We start from the raw sequence: 12,371 nt of genomic DNA on the forward strand, positions 1-12,371 counted from the left end.
AAGCAATGTCCTTTTTTAAAAATTAACTTCTGGAGCAGGGAGCTTGCTTCTCCCTCTGCCTGTGTCTCTGCCTCTCTCTCTGTCTCTCATGAATAAATAAATAAAATCTTTTTAAAAAATTAACTTCTTTTTTGGTTTGTTTTGTTTTCATCGTTGTTAACAAAAGCAATACATGCTTACAAAAAATGCAAACGATAAAAATGGATAAAAAGTAAAAATGTTTCTTTTCCCTCCAGACTAACTAACTCCCCAAAGGAAAATATGCTTCTTGCATGTCTTTCTAGAAGGTTCTATTGAGCCATATTTCTGATCAAAGACCGTTTGTCAAGGATCTGGAAGGGGATTTAACAAGTACATTACAGAACATATATACAAGCTACTGACTAGTATAAAAGTCATGGTTCTCAGCTGGATCTCAAATCAAAGCATGCACCTTAGCATTTGGTCACCTTATCATTTCATAACCAAGACCATTACTCAACATAGGACACCTAACATGGGTAGCATAATATGACAGCAAGCAAAACATTCCAGAAGAAGGATGGTGGGATTCTTTGGGTGGTTTTGTAGTTTGGATGGTTATATGGTTCTGATTCACCATTACAGTTAGCGAGTGTTGGAAACTGGAATAAAAATGGCATTAAATTTAGGAAGGAGAAAGAATAATCTGTCTAATGTCCTTGACACTTGCCTCACCTTTTAACTTTATGGGCCCTTTTGAAGAATCAAGACAGATATTGCAGGGATGTCTTTTTCTCTTCCTCAGTGTTGGTGGCTTCAGCTGGAAGGCTGGAAATCTAAAAGATAGAATCATCTAAAGGCTCTTCACTCATATCTATTGGTATAGCTGGGACTCAGGGTTAGAAGACCCACGTGTGGCTTTTTATTGTGGACTGGGCTTCCTTAAAACATGGCAGGTAGGTTCCAGAATCAAGTGTCTTGAGAGAAGAAGCCAGGTGGAAGTTGTATTCATTCTCTGACTTGGCCTCAGAGGTCATATAGCATAGCATCACTTTCACCATAGGTTAGGGCAATTACTCCAAGAGTCTAGGTGAGAGACTATAGATCTCCATTTCTTGGTGGAGACGTGTTAGCTACACTGTAAAAAGAGCATGTGGGATAGGATAAATGTGTAGATGTGGCCATCTCTGGAAAACATAATCTGTCATATCATCTGAAGGGTAGAGGTTATTGTTAGCAATCACGTAAATGCTAAGCTCCGCTAGACATGGTTATTGGCATGCCTCTTGTCAGATCCTGGACTAGTCCTATGCAAAATCATCAAGATGGGTAAGGCTTGTGTTCAAAGATGTGTCCTTGTCCCCTAGCCTTCTACTTCACTTTTCTATTTTTGTTTTCTTCTTTCCTAAGCCCATAATGCCTTCTAGGTGCCCAGAAGGTATTATGGGCTTTTCTAGTCCTCTACCTCCCATGAAAACTTATCCTTGGGTGTTTCACTCCACCAAAGCCCCAAGAGATTTCACTTTCAAACTCACTTGCTAAAGTGAAAATGGCTTCACTTTTAAGCTGCATCAGAGAATGAACATATTTCTACAATATTAGGGCTTTGTGAGAACAAGATCACATGCCAATGATTTAGGGGAACTGGTAAAGCCAGTAAGGTTCTTGTTAGTTTGTACGTTCAGGACTTTGTTCCTTTCTTTAGAAGAGCACAAGAATGTCCTTGATACACAGAGAAAGTTAACTCTTGTTATCTGTGGAATTATGGTTGACTTTTATTTTATCCTTTTGTATTTTCAATCTTTTATAAGTTTTCTACAAAGAATGTGTATTGATTTTGTAATTTGGAAACAAAGCTATTTTTTAACAGCTTTATTGAGATATAATTCACATACTATACAACTCACCCATTTAAGGTGTACAATTCAAAGGCTTTAGTATATTCACAGAATTGTGCATCCATCACCACAATCAACTTGAGAATATTTTTATTACCCTCCAAAAACTTCATACTCCTTACCTGTCATTCTCCAAAAGCACTCCCCTCATTCATCCTCTATTTTCTGTCACTATAACTTTGCTTATCCTGGACCTTTCATGTAAATGGAATCATATAGTATATGAGCTTATTATGGCTGGTTTCTTTTATGTAGCATAATGTTTTTCAAGGTTTATATAAGTTATAGCATGCATTAGTACTTCTATTTATTGCTGAATAATATTCCATTGTGTGGATATATCACATTTTATTTATTCATTCATCAATTGAGGCACATTTGCATTGTTTCTGTTTTTTGGCTACTATGAATAATGCTACTGTGAACCTTCATTTACAAATCTATGAATGAACGTATATTTTCATTTATCTTGGTAATATATCTATGAGTGTAGTTGCCAGATCATGTGATAATTCTGTCTAACCACATGATGACTCCTTTCCAAAGTTGGGTGAACTGTTTAACATTCTTACCAGCAATGTATAAGGGCTCTAAGTTTTCTACATCCTCACCAACAGAAATTATTGTCTCTTTTTTATTCTAGTCATCCTACTTGATGTAAAGGGGTATCTCATTGTGGTTTTGATTTGTATTTTCTGAGTAGCTAATGATGTTAAGCATTTCTTTGTATGCTTGTGGACATTTGCACATCTTCTTAGGAGGAATGTCTATTCAAATTCCTTGCCTTTTCAATTGGATTGTCTTTTTTTTAATGGAATTGTAATAGATTTTTACATTTTCTAGATACAAGTCCCTTATCAGATATATGAAGGGCCATATTTTTCTCCCATTCTGTAGGTTATCTTTTCACTTCCTTGATGGTGTCTTTTGACACAAAAGTTTTTAATTTTAGTAATGCCCAGTTGATCTATTTTTTCTTTTATTGCTTGCACTTCAGTGTAATATATAAGAAAGCACTGCCTAATACAAGGTCATAAAGATTTACCCCTATGTTTTATTCTAAGAGTTTTATAGTCATAGCTGTTACACTTAGTCCTGATCCATTTTGAGTTAATTTTTGTATATGATGTGAAGTAGGGATCCCATTTCATTCTTTTGCATGTGGAGTACCATTTGCTGAAGAAACTATTCTTTTTCTCATTTAATTGTTTTGGCAAACCTTATCAAAAATCAATTGAAATAAATTCTTATTTATGTTATTTTGTTTCCATAAAGCTTTATCTCTGGTTTATCAGTTTTATTCATTAATTTGTATCTCTTTCCTTATACTAATACCACACTATCTTGATTACTATAGCTTTGTAGGAAAATTTGAAATTGGGATCTGTGAGTACTACAATTTGTCCTTCATTTTCAAGATTGTTTTGACTGTTGTGGGCCCCTTGAATGTTTTTATGAGTCAGTTTCATATGGATCAGTTTGTCAACATCTGCCAAGAAGTCAGCTGGGATTTTGAAAAGGATTGTGTTGAATCTGTGAATCAATTTTGGGGATACTGCCATCCAAATATTATGTTTCTTGATCCATGGACATATGATTTCATTTATTTAGGTCTTCTTTAATTTCTTTTAACTACAATATCCTGTAGTTTCCAGAATATGGATTTTTCACTCATATTTTCATTAAATTTGCTAAACAATAAGTTTTGTTAAATTTATTCCTAAGTATTTTATTCTTTTTGATGCTATTGTAAATATAATTGTTTCTCAATATCATTTTGGTTGGTTTATTGCTTCCATGCAGCAATACAATTGAGTTTTGTGTGTTGATCTCGCATTCTGCAACTTTGCTGAGGTTATTTATTAGTTCTAATAGTTTCTTTAGAGGAGTTTTTAGGATTTTCTATATACAAGATTATGTCATCTGCAAATAGAGATAATTATACTTCTTTGTATCCAATTTGGATACCTTTTATATCATTGTTTTGCCTAATTGCCCTGTCTGCATCCTTCAATACAACGTTGAATAAAAGTGGTGAGGGTGGACATCCTTGACTTGTTCTTGATCTTAGGGGGAAAACATTCAGTCTTACACCATTAAGTATGATGTTGACTCTGAGTTTTTCATAGATGTCTCTTTTTAAAAGATTTTATTTATTCATGAGAGACAGAGAGAGAGAGATGCAGGGACAGTCAGCACTCCAGGATCATGCCCCAGGCCAAAGGCAGGCGCTAACCACTAAACCACCTGGGTGTTCCTTCATAGATGTCTTTTATCTGATTGCGGGAATTCCTTTCTGTTCCTAGTTTGTTATGTATTTTTATCAGGAAAGAGTGTTGAATTTTGTCAAATGCTTTTTTTTATAAAGAATTTATTTATTTATTCATGAGAGACACAGAGAGAGAGAGCCAGAGACACAGGCAGAGGGAGAAGCAGGCTCCCTGCGGGGAGCCTGATGTGGGACTCCAGCCCAGGACCCCAGGATCACAACCTAAGCGAAAGGCAGACGTTCAACCACTGAGCTACCCAGACATCCAAAATGCTTTTTTTTTTTTAATTTATTGAAAGGATTTCAATGGGTTTCAGTCCTTATTCTATTGATGTATATTCTCATCCTTTTCCTATTGATGTGTTGTATTACATGAATTGGTTTTCAGTTGTTAAACCAACCTTGCATTTCTGGGTCAATCCCACTTGAGCATAGCTATGATCTTTTTTATTGTTAGTGTTTTTGTGAAGGATTTTTGGGTCTATATTCATAGAGATATTATTCTCTGGTTTTCTTATGATGTCTTTATCTGATTTTAATATCAGAGTAATGCTGGCCTCACAGACTGGCTTGAAAAGTCTTCCCTTCTCTCCTATATGGAAAAGTTTGTGAAGAATTAGTATTAATTTTTCCTTAAATGTTGAATAGAATTTGGCAGTGAAGCCATCTGGTCTTGGGCTTTTCTTTGTGGGAGGTTTTGTTTGTTTGTTTTCAAGATTTTATTTATTTATTTGATAGAAAGAGAGAGCAAGTACACAAGAAGGGAGAGCAGCAGGATGAAGGGAGGAAGAAGCAGGCTCCCCACTGAGCAGGGAGCCCAAAGAGAGTCTCCATTTAAGAATACTGGTATCTTTCCCTAAGCCAAAGGTAGATGGTTCACTGACTGAGCCATCTGGTTGCTCCTGTGGAAGGTTTTTTTGATACTAATTCAATCTCTTTCTACTTCTTCTTGAATAAATTTGGAAGTTTTTTCTTCCCCAAAATTTGTCCATATCAGCAAGCTATCTAATTTGTTGATCTTTTGAAGAATCAACTTTGGCTTCATTGATTTTTCTCTATTGTTTTTCTATCTCTATTTCATTGATTTTTGCTCTAATGCTTGTTATTGCCTTCTTTCTGTTTGCTAGCAAAGCTATTTTTGACCTATTGAAAAGAAGAAAAAATTATTTATCCAATATACTTTTGGTGGTCATTTGGATTGTTTCCAGATTGAACTATTATGTATAAAGTTGTATGAACATCTCTCACATGTACTTATATGAACATGTATTTTCATTTCTCTCGGGTAAATATCTAAGAATGGAATGGAAATGAGATAGATGTATGTTTGACTTTATCAGTTATAAGATAAATAGAGGCATATTAAATATGTTAAGAATATATTTGAACAAAAATTAATTCAAATCAGGCAGCATCTGGTCTAGCAGATGGGTAGGAGCTCCAAAGAACTGTACAAAATGAATGACTTTTAGAGGTGAAGGGAGCAGGAAAAAGGAAGTTACACTAGGCAAAATGTGGGTTGGTTATTGCAAAGCTACTTTCCTTCAGAGGGTGGCAGGGATCTATCAGGCAGCTTATCTCACCAGTGCTGATCAGGCAATTCCTGATTGACTGGTTAAGATTCCATTTCTGGGCGAGCCAAAACTATATTATGTCTCAGTTTGTTCATACAAAGCTTAGCATGAGTGACTGATTAGGGCCTGATGTCTTGCTTTTTAATATAAAAACTAGAACAGTTTTGCAAAGAAGTTGTACCATTTTACACTCCAATCAGAAATTTATGAACCATCCCCCCCACCCACACATTTGATATTGTCAGTCTTTTTCCATTTAGCCCTTTTGCTAAGGAGAATGGTGGTGTTTTCTGGTTTTAGTTTGCATTTCTATAATAATTAATGGGACTTTTCACCTTTTCACTTCTGTCCAACTGACTATACAAATTTTTGTCACCCTTTCTGTTGGTTGTCTGCTTTTTCCTTATTGACCTCAGCTCTTTATATATTCTAGGTATATGTCCTTTGTCAAATAAATTATAGTATTTTTTAAAAATATTTTATTTATTTATGACAGATACAGAGAGAGAGAGGCAGAGACACAGGCAGAGGGAGAAGCAGGCTCCATGCACCGGGAGCCCAATGTGGGATTCGATCCCGGGTCTCCAGGATCACGCCCTGGGCCAAAGACAGGCGCCAGACCGCTGCGCCACCCAGGAATCCCATAAATTATAGTATTGATGGGGTTCAGAACACAGTACTGCAAAATATAGCACCTTGGTCTACTAAATATTTCAAACTAAGAAATTTGAGAAATGGCATGTGCAGGAAGGACTTTCTGTCCTTTCCCTGAAGCAGGTCATAAAATCCTCATGGGAGAAGTGCCCTTCACTTTCCAAGGAAAGGAACATCCTTATCTTCAAAAATAGAGAGACACAAAGAGAAATCTGAATGAACAGGCCTTGCTAAGTTTCCCACAGCCTACCACACTTACTTCATTATCTTTGTTCTATCACATTTTTCCACAACTTTCCACTCTACATCAACCCTACCATAAAAATACTCAGATTTACTTTGGATCTTCATTTTTTAATGAAGGCTTCTGTGTCACGTAAAACTTACGTTAAACAAATTTGTATACTTTTTTCTGGTTAATCTGTCTTTTGTAGAGGTCCCAGTAGAGAACTTAAAGGGGTGGAGGAAAAACATAATTTTCCCTCCTCTACAATATTCATAAATGGACTACCACACAGCGATCAAAGTGAATGCACTATTGCTACGTATGTAGATAAATGCATAGACATAATAATGAGCAAAAGAAGCCAACATAAATGAGTATATACTATTAAAAAAGAATATATACTATGTAACTTCATCTGCATACAGTTTAAAAATTGGCAAAACTGATCTACTGTGTTATAAGTCAGGGGAGCAGTTCCCTTTAGGATATTGGGTAATAACTGGGAGGATATGGGGACCTGTAGGGTCCTGACAACATTCAATTTCTCCAAGAGGACAACGGTCACAGATGAGCTCACTTTTTGAAAATTCACTGAGTTGTCATTTTGTAGCTTGTGCACTTTCCTGAATATTATACTTCAACAAACTATTCAAAAGAAAGAAAATTGTGTTCTTGAGAAATGTATTAATTATCAGATACTTGGTATTTATGAGCATGTTCTTTGCATATGACATATTCCTCACTTATTGTATTAAGGAAGGGTTTTTTGCATTAAATATATTCCTTGTGCATACTTTCTTTATATTTTAAGACTAACATCTCATTTAACAATAGATCAATAGTAGAGTTTAATTTTTCCTTTGCTCTGGACTGTAGACACCTTGGCAGATAACAAAATCTGAGTTCCCAAGGGCTGTAAGATTTTAAAATCTACCCCTTCCCCATCAATCCCATAATGCTGAATACAATGCTCATACAATGAAATGCCGCAGCTAACACTGCTATAGCTGTCCCCTTAGGAATTCATTGTAAAAGGTTTCACTGTACTTTGTAAAGCAATTTGGAATCCTTCATGATGAAAGGTTCTATATAAAGAAGGTAATATAATGGACTTGGCTTTCAACTTCTTTCATTTAAGCCTTAACAGAAACATGAATCTAGTATATTAGCATCATAAACCAATAGGTGCTATTTAAATGCTGAATAGGAATATTCTGGATGAATAAATTGCAAATATAGCTATGTATTAGCTAAGTGCTTTACCAAGTATTATGCAAATGAGGATTAATAAGGCAATTACACTTAATTAAAATAATAATAATAATGCTACATCTTCTACATTCTTCTAATCCTCTCAGCACCCATTGAGTTGGATATTTGGTGTGTGTCTGCCACTTAAGTCCCAAGCCTAAATGCAAACTCACATGAGATGCCTCTTCGGAAGGAAACTGTCATCCTTTGAGTTCAAAACAAACAAAACTCTAGCATGTTAGGGGGCAAGAGGGGCAAAGGAAACCCCTCTCATGCACGACATTGACTTGATGCTTTTTAAAGAGTCCAATGATACTGAAAACAGTATTCCTAGGTCCTAGAATATATGTAATACTGCCCAGAATTACTTTATGCTCCTCAGCATTGCTTTTGGAGACTAGATCCTTTAGTGCTTCCCTATGCTGTAATCACCAGGCATTAAATCATTAAACAGTTGTAGTAGTCACCCCAAGACAGTGACGACCAGAAACACCCTGTGTTATCCCTACATGGAGCCTAAAACGTTATCAGAATGCTTTTGATGAAAGATGTGTTAACATGAATCATTATCATCCTTATTGTTCTTTCTTTTATAACATCTTTGGGCACTGAGAGTGATTTTCAATTCTATAGGAGCTGCAGTCCAAAAACATTTTTTTTGGTAATTTCAATCCAGATTTACAGAAAAATGTATTTGTGAGCAAATGTACTAAATCTACAACTATTATTTTTGTGTGTAAGTCAGATGGTCAGATGAACTACTCAACTTTATGGGTGAAAAGTGGCATTTCTATTTTGACCTCTCATTTTTGAACCTTGCCATGATACAATAAAGCACAGTAAGTTTCTCACTAGAAGCCAATTTTCTTGCTTCAGCCCTCTGTACAAAATAATATAAACCACCAATCCTTTTGCAGAAAGTTTCAAATTTCACTGTGGATGGGCACAAATTTGAAAATCAGGAGGAGGAGACACAGCCCAGACAGAATGGAGAGAATGCTAACCAGAGGATGGTGAGCAGCTGTTCCTGTCTCACTGAAGATGAGCCAGGCTTAACTGATATGGGAAGGGTGGGATTTCATGTCCCCGAAAGGAGCCACAGTGAAAAACATACAAGTCCATTCCTCAAGGAAAGCATAGCACAAACCCCATTCTTTGTCTCTACTCCTTTCGGTTGCAACATCACAGATATCCTACAAGAAATAGCGTAACCTATGCAAGAGGATTCTTGTCTTAAGGGTAATCTAGTGGGTCCCAAAGTTGTTTTTGTTACATGCAACCCCAAATAGAAAACAAATCAAAACCCTCCAAAGAGGGCCCCTCAGCAGTCTGTTAGCACTGGTCTAATCTAGTGGAATCCAGGATGTGAGGTCATTGCTAGTTAGATCCACACAATCTTCAGTGAAGCCTTTGTGAAGAAGCTAGGATCTGAATCAAGCTTTGCACATCTGGTACTTTGCCTGAGCGATGTGTCTGCCGGGGTCAGTGCAGGGAAGACAAGCCACTCCAGGCACATCAAGCAGAAAGGGATGAAACACAAGGAATTAGGTGCCTACAAAATCATATGTGGGGCCAGAGGAATAAGTCAGGGGATCTTCAGGCCGGACATTTGGCTTCAAGGCCACACCACGGCAGCTGTGATGTGGAGGTGCAGAAACTGGAGGAACCAAACTGCCACCACTCTGGCTGCTGCATGGCCACAACCACATGCATGACCTGGTGGAGCTGGTGCAACCACGTGAGTCAGCGGCTGCTTGTCAAGCAGCACCACGGCAGAAGAGAGCCTCTGCCTCCTTCACGCAAGAGCATCTCACTGCAGAGCCTAAGTGGCACCTAGGACTGCAACCTCAAAGTCGTCCAGGAATAGTGTTTATCCTCTCAACTCTGTGACACAAAAAGGCACCTGGAAGGAGCTGACTGGATCGTGACCAGGAGAACTGCGGGTGACCCCATGTATGGGAAGAGCCTGAGCAGCCGTGGAGCTAATGCAAACTGGAGGGTGAATTCCAGGTCACGTGGGAAGCTGCAGTTCACCTCTAAAGTCAAGAAGTCTTGAGCAGATAAATGGAGAGCAAGGAATCATTTCCCAAGGAAAAGTTTAAGAATAGCATTAGCAGTTTTTTTTAGGATGATAATAGGTTCAGTATTTTATTTCTTTCCTATTTTTATAACATAAGTCATCTATGTTCAGTGTAAAAATGCTAGAAGACTAGTCAGTCAGAATCCTATCATCGGAGATAATCAAATATTGGTGAATCTCCTTCCAGATGTCCCAGTGTTTCTTTTATCATGATATCATGGTTTTCCTTGTGAATAACTCTCCATATTAATAAATTACCATCTAGTGACATTATCAACGTGTTACTAACCACATTGCCAGTAGTGCTGTTATAGAAATGGCTCATATTTTATCTAATAAATACTGTATTTAAAGGCCCTCTTTGCTGGGCATTCTGATATTTTAGATTAATAGTGATGGAATGAATAGAAAATGCAATATTTCAGGGGGAGATTGAATTGGGAGATGTGAGAAGCAAAAATATCAACGAGATGGAAGGACGCAGCAAAACTCATAACGTGCTCAGGTTGAAGAAACTCGAAGTCATCCTTGTCCATCTTCCTCATTTAACAGATGGGGGCAATCGAGACCACATTTCACTCTCTTTATCCCAAACTCCCTGGTCTTCATTCTCCATCTTTAATCTGTACGCACACTTTCTGAAGTCTCAGCTGGATGTATTTGAAGCCATGTGGGGATTACGCATTCCAAGCATGGTTTAAGATCTGGTCATTTTGCCCTGTTCTTGTATTCCCTCTGCTTGACAATTTGTAGTTTGCTTTTTTTTTTTGGTCAGAATAATAGCTCTTAAGCAGATGGTTGTAATCAGTCCCCTCGGGTAAGCCTTGGAGGGAAGTTGGACGGGGGACTCAGCAAGGATTGAGGATTCTGGAACTCACTTGGCTTGAACCCAGGCGAGGAGTGAGGGTGTTGATTGCTTCCAACCTGTTCTTTGGTGAGTAATAATAGCAATTAATCTTTCTTCATATGGTAGAGATAATAGCAGCAGATCTAAACAGCAACTAACAGAAAATATGGCTTACAGAACAAGGTCAACAAAATTCCAAGCTATTACAATTCAGTTGAATTCAATTCAACTCACCTAGCATTTTTTTTTCACCCAGCATTTATTGAGAGCCTTTTCTGTGACTAATACGGGGTGTGTGTGTGTGGGAGGAACAATGTTAAAAAAAAAATCAGATACAGACCTTTATCCTCAAAGCAACTACTGTCTTACAAAGGAGATGAGAAAAAAGTTTCAGTCACATTGAGGCATCTGTTTATGTTTTATGTGGGAATGGCCCTGGGTTCCAGGTAATTTCTTCCACAATTTCCTCATCTCTTGGGTTTGGATTGTGAAAAAGCAGGAAAATGAAAAAGAACTGTATATGGTTTTATATTTTTTTCAGTACAAGAACATTTAAGACGTGATCCCTAATATTTTCTTGTCTAGACATCCTCATCTTTTTACTTTTTAATAAAGCAATCGGCAGTCACCCCTTGTGGTTTTGTAGCTACAGTTCATTATCAGAGGAATGCTTGCCTTTTAAGTGGTGTTAGCACTGAAACCTTCTCTTGTCTCTTTCTAGTTAAGATTTCCTCATCTCGATCCTCTCTCCCCACATATTGATCACACATTGCATGCTTCAAAGTGTGCGCTTAATCATTCCACTTTTTCCAAGAGAGTAGCTAACTCTTAATACACCTCAGTTTCCTATTACACTTCCCTTGCCTTAAAAATACCTTGAAAGAGTAAATCTGCCAGTAAAGAAACTACCCAGACCAAAAAGCCTTTCCACAAATTTTCCCAAACGAAGCTGGACTGAGAGCAGAGAAAATGTAGCAGTCACATTCACACGCTGCCTCAGAGCTCCTGGATCCCTGCATCGATGGATCCAATCCCAGTGGAAAGGAAGCCTCAGAACACTTGACCCACACCTTCTGAGGTCTCAGCTGGATGCCTCTGAAGCCTTGCAGGGATTATGCAGTCCAAGCATGGTTTAAGATCTGGTCATTTTGCCCTGTTGGTTCTTGTATTCCTCCTGTTGGACAACTTGTAGTTTTTAATTTTTTTAATCAGCATAATAGCCCTTAAGCAGATGGTTCTAATCAGTCCCCACGGGTGAGCCTTGGAGGGAAGCTGAACAAGACACTCAGCAAGGATTGGGGATTCTATGACTCACTCGGCTCAACTCCAGGCCAGGAGTGAGGGTGCCGATTGCTTCCAACCTGTTCTTTGGTGAGTAATAAATGTCAGTGGATCTTTCCTCATGTGGTAGGGATGATATCCATATAAGAGGACATGACAAATAGTATGTGGTTAGAATGTATCCACAGGAGCCAAACTCATGCGTGCTTAGAATGAAGTTATTGGGTCCGTTTGTCATTCTTTTTTATGTCCAAGTTTTAGTAACAGGATGTTTTCAAATAGTTTACATTTCTCTCGGGACATCTTCCCCAACCAAATGTCATACTAGTG

This window comes from Canis lupus, chromosome 14 (genome assembly GCF_003254725.2).
Source record: "Canis lupus dingo isolate Sandy chromosome 14, ASM325472v2, whole genome shotgun sequence".
Lineage (NCBI taxonomy): Eukaryota > Metazoa > Chordata > Mammalia > Carnivora > Canidae > Canis > Canis lupus.